The sequence below is a fragment of the Triticum aestivum genome, chromosome 3B (genome assembly GCF_018294505.1).
Source record: "Triticum aestivum cultivar Chinese Spring chromosome 3B, IWGSC CS RefSeq v2.1, whole genome shotgun sequence".
NCBI classification, from domain to species: Eukaryota; Viridiplantae; Streptophyta; class Magnoliopsida; order Poales; family Poaceae; genus Triticum; species Triticum aestivum.
In genome coordinates this window covers 699568622-699594982 of record NC_057801.1, presented here as the reverse complement: position 1 = coordinate 699594982, position 26361 = coordinate 699568622, and the positions used below count along the sequence as shown (strand labels likewise).

The 26361-nt window shown below is 45.2% G+C and overlaps 2 long non-coding RNA genes and 1 pseudogene across 2 annotated transcripts; 2 read left to right on the top strand and 1 right to left on the bottom strand.

Moving 5' to 3' along the window:
• LOC123071851 (inactive anthranilate O-methyltransferase 1-like) overlaps positions 1–280 on the bottom strand; it is an 18293-nt pseudogene extending 18013 nt beyond the window's left edge.
• Positions 281–1125: 845 nt separating this feature from the next.
• On the top strand, positions 1126–2961 carry LOC123066115 (uncharacterized). Its single transcript, XR_006431228.1, has 4 exons — positions 1126–1236; positions 1938–2133; positions 2370–2491; positions 2664–2961. It is a non-coding gene; the product is annotated as an uncharacterized lncRNA (long non-coding RNA).
• Positions 2962–15439: 12478 nt separating this feature from the next.
• LOC123066114 (uncharacterized) lies at positions 15440–20540 on the top strand. The gene is made up of 3 exons (XR_006431227.1): positions 15440–15583; positions 16346–16591; positions 19773–20540. It is a non-coding gene; the product is annotated as an uncharacterized lncRNA (long non-coding RNA).
• Positions 20541–26361: the final 5821 nt, after the last annotated feature.

Here is a 26361-nt window from a genome sequence, read left to right as displayed (position 1 = left end):
CCGAATAGAACCTGCCGGGAGATTGGGGCGACGTCGACGCCGTGCGGTATGACGACGAGGAGGCGCTTGAGCGCGTCGGCGTCGAAGAGGTGAGTCGAGGAGCGCCGGGATGGCGGCGTCGTCATCGTAGAGGCGCGCGTCCGGGCACGTCCGCCCCACCGCCCACGGAGCCGCGGCGGCTCTCGCCTGCAACCCGAACATCCCCGACTCTCTCTGGCCGCGGCGGCGCGGGTCTCGCCGGCCGTCGTGTCTCGCCCGGGAGAGAGTTAATCCCCTTGTTAGAGTCTGAACCGAAATGGAGCTCTCCCGTTCGTTTGGATTGTGGACCGTCCGATCGAGCTCCCTGACGCGTCCTGGCCGTCGGATCGCGAGATGGAGCGATCCGGACCATCCGATCGAGATGGAGCGTTTCTAGCCGTCGGATCGGGTAAAACACTGCCACCGCCGGTAATTCCCATGCTCCACTGAGGGCACTCTCGTCTTCACACACACACGTATAAAAGGCAGTCGTCCGTGGTGGAACCCTAGCCGCATCTCTGTTTTCCCACTCCTCAGCCTTCGCCCCTCGCCCCGACTCCTCTCTCTCTTCCGCCCGTCCCCCACGCCGCCACCCTGCCTCCTCTCCTCACGTCGCCGTCGACCACCCTCCCCGCCCACCGGCCATCCTCCCCGCCCGCCACCGTCTGAAACCATCCTCCCCGTCCGTCGCCGCCTCGCTCTCGCGTCCACGCCCGCGCCCGCGATTTCCCCTCCCTGCTTCTGCCGCTGGCGCGCGTCCTCTCCGTCAGCCCCCTCTCGCCGCCCACGACACCCCTTCTGCTTTAGCGCCAGGAGGGAAGGACCCAGTCCCTCGTCCAGGTGAGCCCCCCGTCGTCCGTGAATTCCTCTGGTTTCTCTGTTGTCCCCGGTTATCTCTGAGTAATCTCGTGATTTCCTTTTCTTGGGGATGATGCCGTTCTTGACGGACGAGGGGACCATCCCAACACCCGTGGAGGAGGAAATGAGGGAGCAGGTCATCCGCGAGCTCAAGAAGGTACTGGGACATGGAGATTCCGGCTTGGAAAAATCGGATATTGCGGGCATGTGCGTTAGGCTAGAGTTCCTGATTTGTTCTGTTTTCGCTTCTTGCTCTTGCATATTGTGACGGATTGGGCCAAGGCGGTGGCCTGTGAGGAGAGGGTTCCCCCGAGGCGAGTGACGGCTGCGGTCCTGACCTATGGTTCTTACACGTTAGGGGTAAGAAAGAACGCAAGATATTTGCAAATGTGTGGCCATGGTTTCTTTGAATATTTGCGAAAATGATTGTTAGTTCCACGCAATTTGGAGCCGCTGTCCATGTGAATCAAAACCTACTGGCAGCATTTTACTTACATTTTGATTTTACATTTTCTATGGTCTTCATATACAAGACGAATTTAAAACGACATCTCATTTAAAACTCCTATAAGATCAACATATGCATCTGCAATTGATGAAGTTTCATACGATTGGTGGACTGGTCTAGGTAGAGAAGTAGAGTAGATAATGTGCATAACTCTTTTTCCGCAGCTAATATATGATTGATTAATGGCCACATGAGAGATTACCAAAGAACAAAGCTCTCTGTCACTTCATTTACATGATCCTCTTAGCAGCCCAGAAGATGTCTGATGTAACATGATTATTTTTAGGCATAGCTCAACTTTTGAAGGACATTGTTCATTATAATGTTTTCTAAGTATCAGTTTTCAGGGATGATTGTAGCTGGATCCAGTCTATAGTTGTTCTTGGAGACATACTGAGTTCATCCATTCCACTAATTAACTAGAGCAAGTTGAGCCAAGATGTAGAAGTTATTTGTTCTTGCTTGCTTTTTCTTGTGTTTATATTCAGGCCTAACTTCACCAATCTGTTGTTCCTTTATTTTCTAACTCTCATATGTATATGTTTTTCTTCAGGGTTTGGACATCAATGCTATTCTCGATTTTGTGGCTTTCGTACCATTCTCTTGGGAATGATTGTTCTGTGTGATCTATCATGGTTATTCTCTTCAGCATCCAGTCCTATGCTAGCAAGAGTGATGACACAAGTGGATATGCCAAGCAAATATGTCCTGCTTGGATCATATATGCTTCTGTAACAACACTGATTCAGGTAGACAATTATAAATTTACTACTAATAGAAATAAGCTTTCTATACACTGATAAATAGAGCATTGGTGCACTCGCTCAATTCTAAAATTATTCATATTTATGGCTTAGTATAGTATACAAGTGATTTTTTATCTCATTCAAAACACTACACTTTGTTGCTGTTGCAATCAGAATAATGGTCTTTCTTTTAGATATCATTGAAGTTGCCTATACAACATGTGCTTTTGCGGATACAGATTGATACCTTCTATTAATTGGCTGGTGGCAGTGGCGACGCATCAAGGTGCAAGGCAGCGGCGGCAAGTTCATACTATGGGAAAGGAAGATCTCCTACTATTTTTTATGCTCCATGGCATAGGTGAGCTACCACTTTCTTCCCACATGTTTGTGCTGATCAATTAACACCCAGAATGAATTGTGATTGCGAATAGTATCTGTAGATATTGGCCATTGGCTACATTTGTCAGTACCATCATTCTACTCGCTTATGTAGTAGCCACTAATGTGGTTCTTTGTTGCTTCTTTTGCAGACATTTGATTAAGTCAAAGGCAACATGACTATCTGATATGTTATCGATGTCTAAAACCCATCTTAAGTTTTGTATCTTATTGATTCGGTCATTTACTCTGGTAAAAAGTGTTAATGATGGAGAAATGGGTGAGTTAAATAATGCAAACCAGCAAACTATAGATGGATTAGTTACGCGTGCATCTAACTGAAGTTTGTATATCATGACGATCATCACTTCTAAGTGAATACTGTCTATTACCAGTCAAATGTACCTATCTATTCTCTTTGCCTTTCACCTGCCTTTATATAATGTTTGTCACCGGTGAAAGGATCGACATGGTTGACTAGAGGGGGGTGAATAGGCAACTAACAATTTTAAGCTTTTCTTTAACAATTTAAACCTTGCAACAAAATAGGTTGTCTAGATATGCAACTACGTGCACAACCTATATGATGCAATGACAACTAGCACACAAGCAAGCAATAGATACAACACAAGTAAGCTTGCAAAAGTAAAGGCACGAAATAACCAAGAGTGGAGCCGGTGAAGACGAAGATGTGTTACCGAATTTCCTTCCTTTTAAGGGGAAGTATGTCTCCGTTAGAGCGGTGTGGAGGCACAATGCTCCCCAAGAAGCCACTAGGGCCACCGTAATCTCCTCACGCCCTCACACAATGTGAGATGTCGTGATTCCACTATTGGTGCCCTTTAAGGCGGTGACCGAACCTTTACAAACAAGGATGGGGCAATCTCCACAACACTTGGAGGCTCCCAACAACACCACGAAGCTTCACCACAATGGAATATGGTTTCGAGGTGACCTCAACTGTCTAGGGTGCTCAAACACCCAAGAGTAACAAGATCCGCTAGGGATTAGTGGGGGAATCGAATATCTCTTGGTGGAAGTGTAGATCGGGCCCTTGTCACCCAATCCCGAGCAAATCAACAAGTTTGATTGGCTAGGGAGATAGATCGGGCCAAAATGGAGCTAGAAGCAACAATGGAGCTTGGAGGTGGAAGAGGTAGTCAACTAGAGGTAGGAGACGCCCCTTATATAGTCATGGAAAAGATCCAACCGTTATCCACATGTTCAGCCTGCGACAAGCGGTACTACCGCTCCTGGGGCGCGGTACTACCACAAAGCCACGCGGTACTACCGTGGAGGACCACGGTACTTCTGCGGCAGCAGCAGAGGCTGGGACTTGCCTGACTTGGGTGCAGTACTACCGCTTGCGCGGTACTACCGCTCCCACTTGCGGTACTACCGCAAGGCAGGAAAGTCACTGCCTACGAAGAGCGCGGATGAAATAAATTACATCCGTGCCTACCTCCGCTGCAAATGCAACAGTGCAAAAATCTGACGTGGTACTACCGCGCACGAGGCGCGGTACTACCGTGGCGTCGCGGATGTAAAAAATTACATCTGCTCCTACTACCATGACACAGCGGTACTAGGTATGAGGGCCATGGTACTACGACTCCGGCGGAGCGGTACTACCGTGGCCTCCCGCGGTACTACCACGCAGGACATGCGGTACTACCGTGGGGGCGCGGATATAAAAAAATTACATCCGCCCCTACTACCGTACCGGAGCGGCACTAGGCCTGGGAGCCACGGTACTAAGGCTCCGGATGAGTGGTACTACCGTGACTCCCAGGGGTACTACCGCAAGTACATCAGTAGCCGTCAGATTTAGGCACAGCTAGGATAACGGAGAGATGCTCCAAGGTGCAAAGGAAAGTAAGGACATGTGTACGTGTTGATTCCACCCGAACCTTTCCGATGCAAACCCCCTCTTAATAGTACGGCTCTCCTACGACTCAAATCCACCAAAGAGAAACGTAGAACAATGCCATCTTCAATAGTCTTCGAGGGGCACCGAATCGTCTCGTGCCTAGAGATGAAGCGTCTGAGAAACTAAAGGCACACGATTAGTCCGCAACAGCATTGTCATCAATCACCAAAACACTTAAGGGATAAATATGCTCTTACAATCTCCCCCTTTTTGGTGGATTGATGACAATACGGGATTTGCACATAGATGAGATAATATAGAGCACAGGCAAACCCCTCCTCTCTAGAATATAGACGGGCTCCCCCTAGATGTGTGCAACCTAGATAGATGCTTTGGACTGCATCGCACACAACCTAGGATCAACACTCCCCCTATATTATAGAGACAAAGGCATGATAACTAACATCTAAGCAGAGCATATCACAAAGGTAGCACAATATATCACAAGCTTGCTAAGATAGATAGAGTGCATATGTCTTACACCATATGAAGTAAAGCGACCCAAAGCAACTGAAACGAGGTTCAAAGAGAAAGCAGCAAACACACTGAACGACGACACAAGACTCGCAAATCCCTACACTCTCTCCCCCTTTGGCATCGAGACGCCAAAAAGGCAGAGAGGACACCTACACACACGGGGTGGCTCAAGCAGGGAACTCATCCCAACCCTCTCCATCGGACTCCTCGGCAGCAGGGGTGGTCTCCTCGACGTCCTCCTCAGAATCAGTCCACATGTAGCCTCGCTTCTCCATCCACTCGGCCTCTGGAGTGATGTGATCCTCAGAACCGCCAGACACATCCTCACCATAGAGCTGCAAGATCTTCTTGTCCCGGTGACGACTCTCCTTGGAAGCCACGTGAGTCCTGTACTGGCCCTTGGATTGCATGCAGAAAAGAGTCTTCATCTTGTCCTTCAGCTTCTTGGCCCACGAGGGCATGGAGGAACTATGGGAAGACCTGGCAGCACGGTCCTCAGCAACATCCTCTGCGCCAACATCCTCCTCATCAACAGCATCCCTAGCAGCAGATGCCTCAGCAAGAGTAGTAGTGTTGACCCAGTTGGACTTGACACGGAGACAGATGGGATCATGGCGAATCCAGTCTGGAGCAAGGAACTCCTCACCAGGGAACATCTTCTCTCAAGTCTTCGAGATCAGCAGAAACAGACAGGGCCCATAGATAGGCACTTTGTGGTTGAACATCGCAAACCGAAGCTCACACCACATGATGTGTGAGACATCAAGTGGCTGAGTCTGAGACGAACGAGCCTCCTCGCAAATGAGGATCATATCCACCATATAGGCATGAACCTTGTCCTTATCACCAATGCGAGGGAACAAGGAGTTGCGAAAGATGTGATACATGATATCCAAGAAGGAGTTGAGCACACACCCTGTCTTGCCATTGGGAAGCGCCTTCTCAACATAGTAGGGCTGAAGCTTGTCCTTGCTAGCAGACTCAGGATTGCCATGAGGGCGAACACCCACGGGAGTGTCAAGCCTGTCATCAGGAACATGGAGCAGTCAACTGACGTCCATTGGACATCCATGTCATCCTCCTCTCCTCATCAGGGTGAAAGTAGACTGAGGCAAAGAACTGACAAACAAGCTCAGGATCATAGTCAAGGTGAAAAGAGATCACATGTTCAATACCAAACTGCTCCACCAAATCCAGAGCTTCTCCAAAGTACGCACGATGCTTGTCCTTCCTCAGGTGATGCATTTCTATCCATTTGACATCCACATAGGTATTCTGCTTGTTCTTGATGACATCCAGATAAATGAGAGTCTGTTGCTTGTTCCAAAACAGTTCACAACCTCTGGCAGGAGCACGGGGATGCACATACTGGTTGAGCTTTCGAAGACGGACGAACTCAGATTGGGGTATCTCGTCCATGCTCTTGTTGGGTTCCTTGTACTTACTAGCTGATGTCTTGACATGACGCTTGGGGGCAGTGGAGCCCTCTGGTGCTTCACCTGGATTGCGCAGACGCTTGGATCCTGTGTCACGACTAGGGTTGGAACGGCGAGAGCCACCACCTGAGACACACACGCAAAACACGCATGAAATGCAAAAGGATCAATGAAAAGACCAAGGTAAAGCACAAGAAACACATAGGAAGTATACATGAAAGTTGCCATGAAATAGATGTAGGCCACAGTAGGACTGCCAGATCCTGTGGTACTAAAATTTTAGTACCGCTCCAGGTCGCGGTAGTACCATGCGAGGCGCGGTAGTACCGTGCGAGGCGCGGTAGTACCGTGATTGGAGCGGTAGTAAATGTTTAGTGCCGCAGGGAGAGCAGTAGTACCGCGCCAGAGGGCGGTAGTACCGGACAAGTGGTAGTACCGCTCCAGATGGGCGGTAGTACCTCACCGTGTCAGATCCAAACGACGGTTCGAATCTGAAAAGAACCGTGAAACCATGGCAGTGCTACGGCGATCACATCTAGCACAGGACAAAGGACAAGTATAATTCCTACGCAATACTACGCTCCTTCATCCTACTCTTGCTAAGATTAGGCCTAAGAATCTCAAGAACACACAAGTCTCCCCCAAAAACTAGAGACAACGAACACAACAAAAACGAGAAGAAGTTGGGGAAAACCTTGGTCCATAGCAAGAGCACGTGGTGGGGAACGATCCCACCGGTCGGAATCACGGGAGGGCAGCCGGAGGCGGAGATCCGGCGACGGACGCCGGCTCCATTCTTGAGCGAGGGAGAGAGAGACGAGATGGGGAATGGGCGAATGGGTATGGGGGAGTTAGAACTCCCCCTGCCCGTCCTTATCCCCACGCGTCTGAGCCGTCGCGGTAGTACCGGACGTCATTGCGGTAGTACCGCTTGGGCGGAAGTACTGCACCGAAGCGGTAGTACCGCTCTCCCAGGCGGCAGTAAAAAATTACTGCCACGTGGGGGCGGTAGTACCATGCTCCCCTAATGCGGTAATACCGCAGCTGGCTGCGGTAGTACCGTGAGCTCAAGAAAATGCATGTTTCGACACACAAAAAGAGGTCTTTGCAAAGAAACTTTTTGCACAAACGACACCACAAGAACACGAACAACCCAAAGGCAGAAAGACAACAAGAAGCAACCGCGCAACCCAACCTCTCAAAAGAGATGGCGGTGGCCGGAGCCACCTATGTTTGAGTTAGTTGGTATGGCACCGCGAAGAATTATCCTTGGGCCCATGACCAAAACTCGTCTTTGAACCACAAGTACCATCAAAAATGGCTAATGTGAAAGAGTTGATCGATTTATGCATAATGGGGGGAGGGAGAGTTCATTGAGAGAACAACACTCCCCCTATGTCCATGCCTACATCTAAACTAGACAACAAGTTGAGTGTGGTGGGCGGTGCAAGGGTTCAAGTCACATTGCTCGAATCAATGATATTTAGCTCATGCCTTAACTCGCGAAATCTTGCTTCATCCAAGGGCTTCGTGAAAATATCTGCAAGGTTATCATGAGTGTTGACATACTTGAGCTCGATCTCCCCTCGCCGAATGTGATCCCGGATGAAGTGATACCGAATCTCAATATGCTTCGTCTTGAAGTGTTGCACCGGGTTGAGAGAAATCTTGATGGCACTTTCATTGTCACACCAAAGAGGCACTTTGTCACAAAGGACACCGTACTCCTTTAAAGTTTGCCTCATCCATAAGAGTTGTGCACAACAACTACCGGCCGCCACATATTCCGCTTCGGTGGACGAGAGAGAGACACAACTTTGCTTCTTGGAAGACCAACTTACCAAAGAGCAACCAAGAAATTGGCACCCTCCGGAAGTGGACTTCCTATCCACCTTGTCTCCCGCCCAATCAGAATCCGTGAATCCTTCAAGCTTGAAGTTAGCTCCTCTTGGGTACCATAGGCCAAAGTTTGGGGTATGAGCCAAATATCGAAAGATTCGCTTGACCGCCACAAAGTGGCTTTCCTTTGGTGCGGCTTGGAACCGTGCACACATTCCCACACTCAACATGATATCCGGTCTAGATGCACAAAGGTAAAGCAAGGAACCAATCATAGAGCGATATACCTTTTGATCCACCGCTTTACCATTGGGATCAATGTCAAGTTGGCACTTGGTGGGCATCGGAGTAGAGGCCGGCTTGACATCACTTAGCTCGAATCTCTTAAGCATGTCTTGAGTGTATTTGGCTTGGTTGATGAAGGTACCTTCTCTTCTTTGTTTGATATCAAAACCAAGTAAGAACTTCAACTCTCCCATCGAAGACATCTTGAACTTAGAGGTCATGAGAGCGGCAAATTCTTCATTGAAAGCATTGTTAGGGGAACCAAAGATAATGTCATCAACATATAGTTGGCACACAAACAACTCCCCTTTAACCTTCTTAGTAAAAAGAGTGGGATCGATTTGCCCTACTTCAAATCCACGATCTTGTAACAACTCGGTAAGGTGGTCATACCACGCACGTGGAGCTTGTTTAAGGGCATAAAGTGCCTTATCGAGTTGATACACATGATCCGGGAAGTAGGGATCCTCGAACCCAAGGGGTTGCTTGACATAAACCAACTCATTAATAGGACCATTAAGAAAAGCACTTTTCACATCCATTTGATGTAACTTAAAGTTGTGATGGGAAGCATAAGCAATCAACAAACGAATGGATTCAAGGCGAGCAACGGGAGCAAAGGTTTCACTGTAGTCGATACCCTCGACTTGGGAGTAGCCTTGTGCTACCAATCTTGCCTTGTTGCGAATGATGTTCCCATGAGCATCTTGCTTGTTCTTGAAGATCCACTTGGTTCCAATGACGTTATGGTTCCCCGAAGGCCTTGGCACCAACCTCCACACCTTTTTGTACTCGAAGTTGTTGAGTTCTTCATGCATGGCATTGATCCAATCCGAGTCTTCGAGCGCCTCATAGACCTTTTGGGGTTCAACACAAGAGACAAACGTGTGATGTTCATAATAGTTTGCTAATTGTCTACGAGTGCTTACCCCCTTTCTTAGGCTTCCAACCACATTCTCCATGAGATGGCCTTTGGTGGTGAGCTTGGAAGCAATCTTTGCGGCACGACGCTCTAATTCCTCCTCGGATGTGGAAGGAGGAGGGTTAACTTGATCATCTTGAGCGCCGTCTTGAGCTTGTTCTTGATCTTGAGCTTGCTCATGATCTTGAACTTGCTCGAGGGGGAGAACTTGACCTTGGGCATCATTTGGAGGTTCACCATCATCTTGAGATTGATCTTGCCCTTGGTCTTGTTCCCGAGGTTGAGGGCCTACACTTTGTTCTTCGGAAGCGTGTGGGTCTTGAGTAGGTGAAGGCTCCACTTGAGTGGAACATTGTCCTTCTCCTTCGGCCACAAGGGGTTCCTCAATGGGTAGAATATGGCCAATACCCATTCTTCTTATGGCTTGGGGAGGAATTTCATCACCTACATCACAAGTACCACTTTGCTCCACTTGGGAGCCGTTATTTTTGTCAAATTCCATGTTACACATCTCCTCAATGAGTCCGGTGGACTTGTTGAGAACACGGTAAGCATGAGAGTTTGTAGCATAACCAACAAATATGCCCTCATAAGCTCTAGCCTCAAATTTAGACAAACGAACACCTTTCTTGAGAATGAAACACTTACACTCGAACACCCGGAAGTACTTGAGATTGGGCTTGTTTCCGGTGAGTATCTCATAAGGAGTCTTGTTCAAGCCTTTGCGGAGATAGAGCCGATTGGATGCATGACATGCGGTGTTGATGGCTTCGGCCCAAAAGTTGTATGGAGACTTGAACTCCGCCATCATGGTCCTTGCCACATCCATCAACGTCCGGTTCTTCCTCTCCGCAACACCATTTTGTTGAGGGGTATATGGTGCAGAATATTGATGCTTGATCCCCTCATCACTAAGAAACTCATCCAAGGTGTAGTTCTTGAACTCGGTGCCGTTGTCACTTCTTATTGTCAGGATCTTTGCATTATGTTGACGTTGAGCTTCATTTGCAAAGTCGATGACGGTTTGTTGAGTCTCACTCTTCCTCTTGAAGAAGTATACCCAAGTGTATCTTGAATAATCATCCAGAATCACCAAGCAATACTTTCTACCCCCAAGACTATCAAAGGATGGAGGCCCAAAGAGGTCCATGTGAAGGAGCTCGAAGGGTCTCTTTGAGTAGATGATAGTCGTGGGAGGGTGAGCCGTCTCGTGAAGCTTTCCTTCGATACACGCACTGCAAGCATGACCTTTGGCAAAACTAACATTTGTTAGCCCACGGACATGGTCCCCCTTGAGAAGACTTTGCAAAGATCTCATATTGACATGGGCTAAACGGTGATGCCAAAGCCATCCCACATCAACTTTAGCCATTAGGCATGTCGCGGTCTTAGTGGGTTGCTCCAAAAAGTTAATCACATAGAGACCATTTTCGACATGCCCAACAAAGGCTACTTTAAGAGTCTTTCTCCACAAGAGGGACGCGGTATCAATGTCAAAGAAGGTGGCAAAGCCCATAAGTGCGAGTTGACGAACGGAAAGTAAATTGAACGCAAGGGACTCAACAAGCATGACTTTCTCGATCGTTAGATCATGAGAAATGACAACCTTGCCAAGACCCAATACCTTAGAATGTGAGGCATCACCCCACTCGACATTGGTGGGCATAGATGGGATCTTTTGCATGTCCACCACCAAGTCTTTGCTCCCGGTCATATGATTTGTTGCTCCATTGTCGAGCAACCATGATCCCCCACCAGAAGCAAACACCTACAAGAGATCAATGCTTGGTTTTAGGTACCCATTTAGTAATGGGTCCTTTGATGTTAGTAACAAGGGTCTTAGGCACCCAAATAGACCATTCAATGTACTCATAAGAAGAACCAACAAATTTAGCATAAACATGCCCATCACTAGCACGGCACAACACATAAGAGGGGTTAAAGTCACCGGCTTTGTTGGGAGAGTTGGCTTTGCCCTCTTTGGCATCACCACTCTTCGCATTGTTCTTCTTCTCCTTAGGAGCACCCTCTCCCTCCTTCACAAAGGTTTGCTTGAGCGGGGGAGGTCGTTTGGTCTTGTTATTCTTCTCCTTGTTCTTCTTTTTGTTCTTGGACTTGGGTGAGAACCCAACTCCCTCCTTGCCCACAACTTCCTTTTGATTGCTCAAAAGGTCATTTAGGTTCTTCTCGCCTTGTATGCATGACACAAGACCTTTCTCGAGTTGTTCCTTCAACTTGGCATTCTCCTCCACAAGATGCACATGCTCACAACATGGGTTAGTAGCATTTGCATCATCAATTAAGACCATGTGAGGAAATGTGGCCTTTTCCTTGGTTAGCTTAACTTGGAGTTGAGCATGAGACTCCTTGAGGTTTGCATGAGCACCTTTCAAGACCTTATGGGCCTTGTCAAGTACATCAAACTCCTCCTTGAGTCTAGCATAATCAACCCTAAGTTTAGCCTTCTCGGAAGTTAGAACACGAGACACAACAAGAGCATGATCAAGATCTTTCTTTAATTTGGCATGGTCATCGTTGTGTGACTCCTCAAGAGCCAAACGATGCCCACGCTCTTCCTCAAGAGCATTAGAGAGATCCGATATCTCATCGGCATAGTCACGACTATGACCTTCCATCTTAGAGATGGTTTCTTTGTGAGCCTCGATCATGTCATTGGCTTCACCAAGTTGTTCCAAGAGAGCAACGAAGTGCTTCTTGGATTTGCCCTTGAGCTTACTCATGAAGGACTCAAATTCATTTACCTCCTCATTAGACCCCTTACCATCATCAAAGCCATCCGTTGAAGGAGGATTAGGAATAATGGTGGTTTTGATGTTGGGGGTTACCTTGTTGGTGGCTTTAGCCATGAGGCACTTGGCGGTGATGTTCTCATTGGGTGAATCGAAGAGAGACATCCGGGGAGTTGTGGCAATGGCAACGGATGCCATAGCCGTTGCTTCACTATCTTCATCATCATCGTCATCCTCACGGTATTCTTCTTGAACTACCAACCTGCGTGTAGGAGTCTTCTTGGTGAAGTTGTTCTTGTTTGGGAAGGACTTGGCTTTGTCTTTTCGGATGAACTTGCCACCATTGTCTTCCCGCTTCTCGTAAGGACAATCTGCAACGAAATGGCTCACATTGCCATAGTTGAAACAAGTTCTAACTCGTTGCTTGCCCTTGAGGCCACTTGAGTTGTTCTTGTTGAAGTTGGGTCTTGTATTCTTCTTACACCAAAATTGTCTTGAGGCAAGAGCCATGTGCTCATGATAATCATACTTCGAGTCTTCGGGGTTGCTCTCCTCATCTTCCTATTCTTCTTCTTCTTCCACACTAACCTTGTCCTTCAAGGCAAGGTTGGGCTTCTTTGCCCTTTGAGAACGGAGCACCGCATTGTCGGCGGTCTTGTCCAAGATGCTCATTGCAACGAACTCATCCAACACTTAACTTGAGGTCATGGAGTGGAAGTCCGGTCTTTGACGAATGATGGAGGACATGGCCTTGTTGTAGGGCATCATGGCCTTGAGGAACTTGCGCTTGATCCAATTGTCATCCGTGTCCTTGCTCCCATGATCTCGGAGTGCGACCGCGAGTTTGGTCACTCTTTGAAAGAGCTCACGAGGTTCTTCACCTTCTTTCATTGCAAACCCATCGGCTTCATCTTGCACCACTTCATAGTTGGAGCGTTGAATGCTAGCACTTCCTCGATAGAGAGACACAACACATTTCCATGCGTCTTTAGCCATGGAATGAGGACGAAGATGAGGGAAATCTTTGGGAAGGATTGCATCTTGGATGATGAAGAGAGCACTCTCATTGAATTGATTATCCACGGCTTCTCGAGGGGTGAAGTTGCTTGGGTCATGTGGATAGAAACCTTCTTCTATAATTCTCCAAAGATTAGTATTCACATGTTTTAAATGACGCTTGAAGCGATAAACCCAAGCATCAAAATCCTCATTTTTCACAATCTTAGGAGGGGGACCGGCATGATTTAAATGAGTAGTAGGAATCGGTCCACCATAAGTAGGAGGTTCCACATGGGCATAGATGCCGGAGCCATTCCTACCACTAGTATAAGGACCTTTTTCACTATTAGCTTCCCCCTTGTCGGAGGTGGCATCCGTCACCTTGTTAGTGGGATCACCCACTTTCATCGCCGAGGTGGATAGTTTAAGCCCTTCTAGGAATTCAGAAAACATGCTTTTAACCTCGGCCGTCATGGAGGTTTTCAATGTGTCTAAAGCCACATTGAATTCCTCACGTGAGACCGAGGTTCCCCCATCGGCCGTAGATGAGATAGGATTCACACTGGAGTGCTCCTCCGCACCGTCGTTGGTGCCAACCATACTCTTCGGACGACAAAGTCCTTAATAAAGAGACGAGGCTTTGATACCAATTGAAAGGATCGATATGGTTGACTAGAGGGGGGGTGAATAGGCAACTAACAATTTTTAAGCTTTTCTTTAACAATTTAAACCTTGCAACAAAATAGGTTGTCTAGAGATGCAACTACGTGGACAACCTATATGATGCAATGACAACTAGCACACAAGCAAGCAATAGATACAACACAAGTAAGCTTGCAAAAGTAAAGGCACGAAATAACCAAGAGTGGAGCCGGTGAAGACGAGGATGTGTTACCGAAGTTCCTTCCTTTTAAGGGGAAGTACGTCTCCGTTAGAGCGGTGTGGAGGCACAATGCTCCCCAAGAAGCCACTAGGGCCACCATAATCTCCTCACGCCCTCACACAATGCGAGATGCCGTGATTCCACTATTGGTGCCCTTGAAGGCGGCGACCGAACCTTTACAAACAAGGATGGGGCAATCTCCACAACACTTGGAGGCTCCCAACAACACCACGAAGCTTCACCACAATGGAATATGGCTTCGAGGTGACCTCAACCGTCTAGGGTGCTCAAACACCCAAGAGTAACAAGATCCGCTAGGGATTAGTGGGGGAATCGAATATCTCTTGGTGGAAGTGTAGATCGGGCCCTTGTCACCCAATCCCGAGCAAATCAACAAGTTTGATTGGCTAGGGAGAGAGATCGGGACAAAATGGAGCTAGAAGCAACAATGGAGCTTGGAGGTGGAAGAGGTAGTCAACTAGAGGTAGGAGACGCCCCTTATATAGTCATGGAAAAGATCCAACCGTTATCCACATGTTCAGGCTGCGACAAGCGGTACTACCGCTCCTGGGGCATGGTACTACCGCAAGGCCACGCGGTACTACCATGGAGGACCACGGTACTTCCGCGGCAGCAGCAGAGGCCGGGACTTGCCTGACTTGGGTGCAGTACTACCGCTTGCGCGGTACTACCGCTCCCACTTGCGGTACTACCGCAAGGCAGGAAAGTCACTACCTACGAAGAGCGCGGATGAAATAAATTACATCCGTGCCTACTTCCGCTGAAAATGCAACAGTGCAAAAATTACATCTGCTCCTACTACTGTGACGCAGCGGTACTTGGTATGAGGGCCACAGTACTACGACTTCGGGGGAGCGGTACTACCGTGGCCTCCCGCGGTACTACCGCGCAGGACGTGCGGTACTACCGTGGGGCGCGGATGTAAAAAAATTACATCCGCCCCTACTACCGTACCGGAGCGGCACTAGGCCTGGGAGCCACGGTACTAAGGCTCCAGATGAGCGGTACTACCGTGACTCCTAGCGGTACTACCGCTCCTTAGAGCAGTACTACCGCAAGTACAGCAGTAGCCGTCAGATTTAGGCACAGCTAGGATAATGGAGAGATGCTCCAAGGTGCAAAGGAAAGGAAGCACATGTGTACGTGTTGATTCCACCCGAACCTTTCCGACGCGGACCCCCTCTTAATAGTACGGCTCTCCTACGACTCAAATCCACCAAAGAGAAACGTAAAACAATGCCGTCTTCAATAGTCTTCGAGGGGCATCAAATCGTCTCGTGCCTAGAGATGAAGCGTCTGAGAAACTAAAGGCACACGATTAGTCCGCAACAGCATTGTCATCAATCACCAAAACACTTAAGGGATAAATATGCTCTTACAACCGGGTTAGTTAAAACGGATTGTATGGGGTGCGGCTGGTAGTATGTGTCTCGCCTCCTCTGATTCACCCTGTTGCACCTCTTTTCCATCCTCTGATTCACTCTACTGTGAAGTAGGTGCCTCGCCTCCTCGCACTCAACAAGAGCCAAGGTGAGCTACTGTCTGTTCTCTGCCCATAATGTTTTTCCATTTTGTATGTTTTTCTCCATAGTTGTTAATCAGTTAATCCCGCACTGGATTGGGTGGAAGCATTGTCTACTGGATGCTTACCAGTGGAATCATCTGGGCTAAGAACATGTACTCTATTTTGATCTCTCTACCAAAGAAGCTGCCACTGGAAGCCACTTCACTCTACACTGACGACCGTGCCATCCTATATTCTACCATTATCTGTATGAATTGTTATATAAGGTTTGCTCATCTTTTGTGAACTTACTTTCCATGGACGTTTTGTGTTAGCATCCCAGATTGCTAAATGCAGAGTCTTGATATTGTATGTCTCACACAATATCAATATTATTGCTAATTCTGGTTGCATCCTACCAAATGTTTAAGTGAATACTACTATCTATTTGCCAGTTAGATATACTTACCTGCATGTTCTGCATTTCCGCCTGATTCTATAAAACGTCTGCTACCGGGTTAGCTAAAACGGACCATAAATAAAACAAATAAAGATGTAGGTAGGCCGGGGTGCAGTATGCCATGGATGCACAATACTTGGCAATTGTTTGAAATTCTCTTTATGTAGCTACAGTCTACAGTCATACTGTTGTTGACATCTTGCTATCACTGAATAATCAGTTCAAGTGATGAGTTATATTGTCATTCCAAGTATCTTCTTGCAATATTAGTAGCTTAGAGAATAAAACCCTCTGTTTTTTTACCCTCTCTCCACTTTTATTTATTCAGAAGAGATGCTGAAACAAATTCAAGAGGATCGAGATGTGCTTATGTTCTACCATTTTGCTTTCAAGAGGGGAAGATAAAGAGGAGGCATGGTGAAGAGGAGAAGTGGAAGAAGGCCATCAACTATGCACCTACCGGCTCTTCCTCGCCTGGGTACTAACGTGCATGCATTTCCTGATAAGCGAAAGAGGGAGGCATGATGGGCAATATAGCGCAGTGGATGTCACTTTATAATAAGTTGGATTTGTGGTAAGTTGAATTATGTTTCCTTTGTTTGCATACATCATGTTTCATTCTTATATGACATATTAGACTGATTGACAGTTTGACCAAGCTTAGCTCTGTAGAAACCTGAGAATAAATTCATTGTTTTGTACAACTTTTAATTAAATGGTTGTGTAAGATAAATTTGGTTTATTATATGTCAACTATCTTTTGCAACATTATAGTGTTAAATTGACACTTGTGGTGCCCTGCAAATTAGGTCTTCATTGTGTTGTCTTTGTCCAATTCCCAGTAACTAATTTACTCTTTGGCTGCACGTTTGGGTGCTTAGGGTTCCCATTGTTTGAACAACCTTTTGAAATTCTAATTTAGTCGGGTTATTTGTTAAGAGTCGGCATTTTATATGAAAAGGAAAGCAACCTTTTTTATATGTACTGTCGTTATTTTGGATATGTTGGCCTTTCTTACACTGGACGGCTGGTGGAGTTTCAAACAGTATATGGAGCTTAAATCCTATTTTTCTGGCCCCTTGTAGATTTACAATCCACTTGCTAGATATGCACGTTCCATTTTTTTCTATCATGCTCATATTTTTTTACACCAGAACTCCAAAAGATCTGTCCCCTGTACTATTTACTTTTATGCTTTTACATTGATAAAAATGCTTTTGTTGGCACTGGACAAGAATAGCTCTAGGATTTGGTGCTTATAGTTTGATGTCAACTACTTTTACTGATTGTTCGTATATTTACAGATAGTGTGCATTACGGCAGGCCCCTGGATAACTATGCTCTTCATTGTAAATTGGACGTGATTGGTCAGTAAGATACACAACAATTTTTGGAACTTATATCTTTACTTCGTCGAAGCGGATCGGTGTTTCCTTACAAAAATGTGCAGCTATTTTCACCTGAATTTATTTAAAGGAGTCATAGAAATTTCAAATTTCTGAAATAAGATGATCTGGCTTGTATTTAAAGATATGTTGCAAGTTTATTATCATGAGAAGATTTTCTTTCCTTTGACTTTGTAAAAGAATAAACAATTTCATAGGACTTTCGGGAAATATGAAAGCCCAACTATTGCTTTTCCATCATAAATTCTGGTACCATCTCACCCCCTTCTGCTCCAGATCAAGCAGGCAGCGGCGACACTACAAACCAGTGATAAAGATTATCCCCAAATGTAAGTATAAGATTCAACTTGATGAACTATCTTTCACTATTTTGGTTTATATTATGATGATTATAACCGCCGCTTCTTGCAACTACAGAGATGTGAAAACAAGAAGCCCGCATCACCATCGCCATGAGTCAAATACCCCGAGCTCAGGATGTGCCTAAGTAAATCTTACATCCTAAAATCACAAACTTGTTGTGAGATTTCCAACAATCATATGTGTCTTGGGCGAGTCCACCCTGATAATGTTTTTTAGAAATCACAAGTAAAGATTATGTTTAGTTTCCTATATTCTTTGCCTGCTTAATTGCTATGAAATTTTTCAATGTCAGATTACTATCCACACCTATATGCTTTTTGTCGAAGTATGATGGTTAGCTTGAATTATGTCATCTTGATTATGTGCCATTTTTCTTTTGATCATTTTCTTACAATATGAAAATTCTTGCTTAAATTTGATTAAGGTTAAGAGTTCTGCTTAGGCTAATGTTTCTTTTTTGATTTTGAGTTCGTTTTCCTTTTCCATAGGATGGCTATGATAGAAAAAAAAACATTGTACTATCATGGTAAATTATATGTTGTTGCATAATTTGTTCAGATAGGGTTTTATCTGTAGCCTGCAGGCTTTGAGCATTTGCCAACTAAGCTTGTATTTGTGTTCAAGTAATGAAAGATAACCAGACTCACCTTTGCATATATTTTTGTCGACAAAATTGAATCATGTACTGAACTTGCGCTGAATATGTTCATGTTTGTGTTCCAATGGGAAGCTTATTTTTGGTAACTGATATTTGATTCCATATTATCTTTTTTGTAAGTAGTGCATGTTCGTGTTTGTATATTAATGGGAAGCAAAAAATGGTCCTGTTAAATTCCTACAAGGTAACCATACTCACCTTCGCATATACTCCCTCCGTTCCTAAATGTAGGTCTTTGTAGAGATTTCACTATGGACTACATACAGAGCAAAATGAATGAATCTACACTCTAAAATGCATCTACATACATCCGTATGTGGTTCATAGTGGAATCTCTCCAAAGACTTATATTTAGGAATGGAGGGAGTACTATTTTCTGAAAAGAATTGAATCATGTACTAAACTTGCACTAATTATGTTCGTGTTTGTGTTTCAACCAGAAGAAAAATTCATTTATGTTAATTCTATGCAAGGTAACCAAACTCACCTTTGCATATGTATTTTAGTTGAAAGAAAATTGAACCATATCTGTTGGGTACCGGCAAGGGCATCTATTGGTTCCTTATGTTACTTTATTCAGCTTCTGTTGGCTTCATTTTCGTATGCTTTTCCTGATTAAGATGTGCGATATCTCCTGATTCCATCGGTGCAGTGGGCAGCTAGAAAGAGGGACATAGCAGCATCCGGCGACTCCCAACCCTCGCGAGATCGGACCCTCGCCGCCTTCTTTGCTTCTCGGCCCCTCTTGTGTTCCTCATTGGTGTGTGCAGCCACACCAGTGCTGCCCCAACTCCCGCGCCGTCAATCCCATTTCCCTCGCCCCTAACCTAGGGCTGGGGGAGCTCGCTGTCGTCTGCCTCATTGGCCCACCTACCGCGCACCAGGAAGGAGCTCTTCTCTGGGAAGACACATATGTCATTGCCGTTCCATCAGAAGGAGGGCACCATCACCCAGCCACCCAGGTTGCTCTCTCTCTCTCTCTCTGATGTCAACTTGATTTCCTCATTTTTTTAGTATTGTAGGCTTTGCTTATCAAATTGCAATTGTTTATGGTGCTTTTTTATAATATATGTTTCTAATCTAATCTCTTTGTGCTGAATTAATTGTTGTGGTCACAAGTTAATCTTTTGGCATGTCTTCACTGAAGGAGGCTTGTGGGTTTACCTTAAGCATCTTATCTTAAACAATGGTCAACATTAACTATTCAGTTAGGCACCCAGTAGAGGTTTACCTATCATTGTGTCAAAGAGCTTACTATTTCCATTTGCTCAACAAAGTTTTGAGGTATTCCATCATAATTATCTAATTGTAATGCTTTTATGATGCAGGACTAATATCTTGTGATGTGGCTTTCTTGTATCCCATTTGCCCTGCTGCTCCTGAAAGATATACCATTTTGTTGGTGTTTACTGGTTAATCCTTTTGCATATTTTTATGGATGGATACTCGATGTGCTCGGTTCATACCGTTGCTGATACTTGCCTTCTCTTGCTGATTTCCCAAATCATGCACATAGCTTTTTTAGTATGGGTTAGGCAATATCCCTTTGTAAAAAAAATATGCATGTCACCTTTTGTATGAGTAAAATATTCATCAGCATTGTAGTGGACATATGCTCTTTGTACTAAATTTGATGTTTTCTACTGAACCATATTTAGCTTGTAATGGATTTCGATTCTTTGTACGAGACTAATGCTTCCCTGAGAAATAGCAGATGTTGGATCATTGCCTTAGACAGTCTTCCTCATGTGTCTTTGAGAAATCTTTTTTTGTACCACCTTCATTGCAATTCCTCATGTGTCTTTGAGAAATCCTAATGCTGAATCAGTGGCTCAATTTTTCCTTTTGTATCTATTTGGCGCCGCTCTACCTACATCTTTTTTTGTACCACCTTCATTGCAATTACGAGTACAACGTTTGGTCGGACATAAGGTTGGACTGCTTTGAGTTGTTTACATGGCTCGCTTTGAGTAATTTTAATTTTGATGAAAATGCATGTTGGATTGTTACATGGTGATGTTGTTCTTGCATCTTTGATTTGATACCTTTATTACCAAGTTGGATACGACCGCACCCGGCAGGGGTGCGGGGGTGCGGCAAGCCGCGGTTTCCATCTAGTTGCTCAAAACCACCAGATCTGTGGCTAGGGTACTCCAAAACTACATAACAAAGACCACCACTTCTGTGGCAAGTGAATAACACATAGCACTAAACGCGCTGTGACCGGCAACTAAGTTGGAATCTGATATGCCTGGCCCGCCTGTCGGGACCACGTGGCCAGGTGAAAGTGCGTTATATCGACTAGAGGGGGGTGAATAGGCGATTTTTATGAATTCTTCACTGAGGAATTTGATGGTGAGGAAATTCCTAAATGAAGAACTACTTGCAGCGGAATAAGTACTCAGAAAGGAACATAACAAAACACAAGCATAGTCATCATGATGAAATGAAGACAAGCAAGGAGTACAGAAAGCGTAAGCACAGGATAACACAAGGGAGAAGACAAACAAATTAAAGAAATAGAACTGAGGAAATGAGAAAGTCTTCAGTCAAAGTCTTCAAACAGATATGAACAGGCACACAACAACATACATGAGGAATTTAAAGAGTTGAGGAAATAGAACCAGTAAGCTCGGTGAAGACAATGATTTGGTAGACCAGTTCCAACTATTGTCTCAGTTGTACATCTGGTTGGAGCGGCTGAGTATTTAAACTCGAGGACACCCAGTCCCGGACACACAGTCCTCACCATATTCTCCTTGAGCTAAAGTCACACAGACCTCACCCAATCACTCATGGTAAGTCTTCAGGTGACTTCCGAACCTTCACAAACTCGGTCAATCGGCGATCCACAATTCCTCTTGGATGCTCTAGACCTTGACGCCTAACCGTCTGGAAGAAACACAGTCTTCAAAGGAGACAAGCGTCGGATCCACACAGGATCAATCTCTTTAGTGATGCTCAATCACTTGGGGTTTTGTAGGTTTGGGTTTGGGATTTCCTCACTTGATGATTTTCACTCAAAGTCCTCGGAGGATGGGTTGCTCTCAAATGACAAGTGTCAGTATCTCTCGGAGCAGCCAACCAACTAGTGGTTGTAGGGGGCGGCTATTTATAGCCTAGGGAGCAGCCCGACATGATAAGACATAAATGCCCTTGTCTGATATGACCGTTAGGTGGGTAGATATTTTGGGACAGCTGGCGCGTAGCACAACAACGGTCGGAATACTTGAGGTTCGAATCCCTCAGGGCTATCATGTTCCTCACTTGGTAGGCAATCCGCACTGGCGAATTCCTAACTCCTCAGTCAGAACAAATTCCTCAGAGATCAGAAGAACTTCGTCTCTGTCACTGAAGAATATGGCTGAATTGTGCGAGATTTCCAATGGCTTCACTTGAAGGGATTGGTAGGAGTAGGATTTGAGTTGACACTACAAAAAAATACACTTCCGTGATGATACGTGTTTGTCATAGTAGGTCGCGTTTTTTGTCATGCATGTACATCCATGACAAATTTATGACAGAATCAAGATAGTCATACCTGTGCTGTGGTAGAAGTGTTCGATGACATTACCAAAATTATCATCACGGAAGTGTCCACTTCCATGACGATAAATCGCGCGTCAAAGAAGTGTTTTCGTCAAGGGTGACCGACACGTGGCATCCACCGTAACGGAACACCCTTAAGTTATCGGGTCGGGTTTTGGATCCGATAACCCGTTAACAGCCCCGACCAATGGGGATTTTCCACGTGTAAAATCATCATTGGCTGGAGGAAACACGTGTCGGCTCATCGTTGGGACAGATGTCATCAACTCATTGGACAGAAGGCGCCTATGATACGTCGACACATGGCATGGCCAATCAAGTTTAAATGGGCCGGCCCAACTAAAGGCCAACAAGATTTGGCGGCCCATAATGGGCCGGCCCAGTTAAAGTCCCACGAGATTTTGCGGACTATAATGGGCTGGCCCAGCTAAAGGCCCACAAGATTTCGCGGGCCATAATAGGCCGGCCTAGGTAAAGGCCCACAAGATTTTTGTGTGCCATAATGGGCCGGCCCAGGTAAAGGCCCACAAAATTCTTGCGAATCATAATGGGCCGGACCAGCTAAAGGCCCACGATATTTCGCCGACATTAATGGGCCGGCCCAGCTGTAGGCCCACAAGATTTTGAGGACCCTAGTAGGCCGGCCCATTAACTGGTTGCCATGTTTTGGACCAAATGTCAGCCCATAATTGATCCTGTCCATTAATGGCCTGCCACATTCCGGGCCTAGTAATGGCCCATATAAGATCCGACTCGTTAAAAGCCTCCCACTTTCTGGGCCAAATCACGGCCCAGATCAGGTCCGGCCCTTTAAGAGGCTTTGGGCTCAATTATGGCCCATATCAGATTCGGCCCGTTGACTGGACGCTATGCTTGTGGGCCCACTTGCTAAAGGCCCATTTAGTAATTCAGCCTGATATTAGTTTCGACCTGTTAAGGGCCCATTTAACATTTCGACCCTATATTAATTTCGGCCTGTTAAAAGCCCGTCATATAGTTGGGCCTAACTACGGCCCGGTTTGCATCCGGCCTGCTCGCAGCCGATATCTGATTGGGCCAAACAAGGACCGAGACAACTTTGGCCTGTTAAAAGCCCGTGAATTGATTCGCACAATCATGGACCGGGGTCCATTTCTGGTTGCCGCCGGCCCGTGAGCTATTCGGCATGTTTCAGGCCCAGCCTACTTCTCAGCCTCCTAAAAGCCCATTGAGTTTTCTTGCGAAAAGAGGGTCGATGGTTACTCGGCCTATTAAAGGCCCGAATCTACTAGTGGGACAGTTTGACGGGGCCCATGATGCGGATCATACATCGTGATTGCATGACGGCCTAATTATGTACCGTAATTTTACGGTTTGGCCGGTTTACTGCGAAGACAGGATATATATATAGTAAAATAACTGCAGCATCGTGAATAAGAAAAAACATAGACTATACAATAAAGAAATTACGGCATATTACATCCACTGGGCATCAAAGTTCGCCACTATGATAATAAAGCACAAGCAGACAGCAGATTACATACACTGGGCATCAAAGATCGCCACCAGTGCAAATAAACACGCCGACAAAATAATATACAAAACTGACAGCACTTCAATAGAGTTCAAGAAAGGTTAGCCCTGCTGGGGAGCTGCAGCACAAGCAGCTGAGCAAGATGATGAGACTGTGCTTGTTCAACACTTATATCTTCCTCACTCTGAAAGATAAACAAGCAGATAGATGACAGGTTTTGCACATAAAAGTATCAGTGCTGACAATTCATCACATTTCTTACTGACGAATAAAGTGATACAGTTTAAAATTGCATTAACACAATATGGTATTGTTCAGGTCAAGACATGGCAGGAATTGACATTGTGAAGGAGTTGGCAGCTTCACGACACCATTGGATTACAGATCAAGAACTCATAAGTATCAATGGTTAATGTGCTATCAATTTATCCCATTTCAGATTGGCAAATAAAGAGGCGGTTTAAATAATAGTAGAATGATATGACATTGTTCATAGTTAAGACATTGCAGAATATGACATTGTGCTGTAGTGGGTAGGTTCACTACACCACTGGATTACGGATGAAGAACAGAAGCATACATGCAGTGCAAAAGAAGATCACTTGCTCTGTATAGTTTAATTTACATGGTATGAAGAAGGAACTTGGTTGTACAACTGAAAACTAAATTGAGAAGGACAAACTTTTGTTTATGAACTACATAATAAACTTTAAACATGCAATTTGATGAAAACACCAAAAATAAACAGCTGTTGCAGTCATGCCTAACCAAATATACACAACAAAGTTTGAAGGCTTGAGAAGGACAAACTTACATTACTGGTGAAGACAGGCTCTATAAAGCCCTTGTCCATGCTGATGGGGGGGGGGGGCAATTCAAGAAGTTTACCAAATAATGTTCTTCATAAGCATTGCCTTTATTCTACATTTCGTTAAGAGTAAATATAGATGTGATAATATATGAAAAAATGGAGAATATTTAAGATAAGATGAACAGTGATGCTACATAACCAAGTAGCTATAAATGTATGTGCAGCAATACAGGCAAAAGGCACAACCAAGAGCAATGCACAGCTAAACTTCTTCAGTACCAACCTTATGGTAAGAGTAAATATAGATCTGATGTGTAGAAAATGGAGGGCAAAGGAAAATAAGCTGCAGAGTGATGGTACATGAACAACTACCTGTCAATATAAGTACACTGATAAAGGACAGCATGTACTTACAAGAACAATGCAGAGCTAAAAAAATTCATTGGCATTGGATATATTCTACACCAATGTAACCATTCATACAGATCAGATAATTTGGAGCGAACAATTGATAAGCAAGCTATCATGCATACTGCTGTCATATAATGAACCAGGTATGTATGTAAGTACAGTGATACAGGACAACAGGTACTAACAAGAGCAAAGCAGCGGGCAACATATTTGCGATATCCTGTCGTTCTTTTCAAACTGGAATTCTTCTTCGAGCTGATTTCCTGCAAAAAAGATCCATAAGGCACATGCGGAAAAGTAGAAGTTCAAATTGTCATGTGATTTCATAGACAGTACCTCATCCTGGGAACGAGACCAGTGCATAACAAGGTTTATCCATTCAATGTCTTCTAAATTTAGCACAGGAGACTTCACCAGAAATTCGTTTACAGACTTGCCATCAAAGTGTGATTTCCTCAGGTAACACCGATACTGCTGCAATGCTTCCTTGAAAAGCACAAGCAAACTTTGCTCTTCATGACTATCCAGATTGACCCTCACCTAGTTACAACAATGTAATGTAAATCATTGATGTGTTCGATCAGCAGAAAACAGGAAAATAATAACCATGAATAATAGCACTTACACGTAAGTTGGACAGGAATATGTGAAAATGGTGTTTGTCTTCACTATAATATTCACATGATGGGAATATATGCACATAGTCCCTAACAACATTGAAAGCATTGTCTTTTAAACTGGGAATAAATGGAATGGGGTTCCAATCTGTAGGAATTGGCTGTCTCTGCAGTTGGGATAGGTCTTCGGCCGGTGGACTTGCTATACTTTTTGCTGGAGTGGGATTTTTCTGTGGTATGGCTGGTGCTATGGCAAATGAAATCGGTATACCTTTTGCTGGAGTGCAGGTCCTGTGTGGTGGGGCTAGTGGTGTGGCCAGTGAAGTATGGGTACAGTCTGCTGGAGTCGGTCCTATGTTTTGTGTCACTGGTTGTACATCCAATATAAGTGGGGCGTTGTCTGATTTCTCCGACACCGCCACGTTTTTCAAGGACTTTGCTGGTGCTCCTTCAGGTTCAGCAATCACCCTCATCCTTTTTGATGTCTGATGCACAAGAACAACATTTGAGTGGAAAACATGGTATGACGACAGATGGAATATGTATTGATAATGGATGGGCATAGCATGTCGAGTTATATGATGAGTAAACTAAGCAGATGGTGGTGCAACAAAGTAGAAGAAATGCAAGACAACATATGCAAGATACGTGCAATCAATAAAATCTTGCCAAATTAGAACAGGCACCTTGATGGGTGAACAGGACAGGCCATCTGCCTTTGACTCCTCGAGGTTAGAATAGTCATTAGAATGATATTCTGAACAAGAATCAACAGGTGGGGAGCGTATGAGTTTCATTGCTTCCAAAATGGCACTCAATGCCTTGGTGCCAATTTTGTAAGTCATTGCAGTGTTCCACAATATTCTTCTGATGCGCGGATTCTGATATTCACTGTAATTGCGTATAATATCTGAGAACCATGAAAACATAAATAGTTGTGAGATTATCTTTGTAATGCAGATGATATTCTAATATAGGGGCGCCCCTGTAAACACTTATGTGCTATCACTGGATTC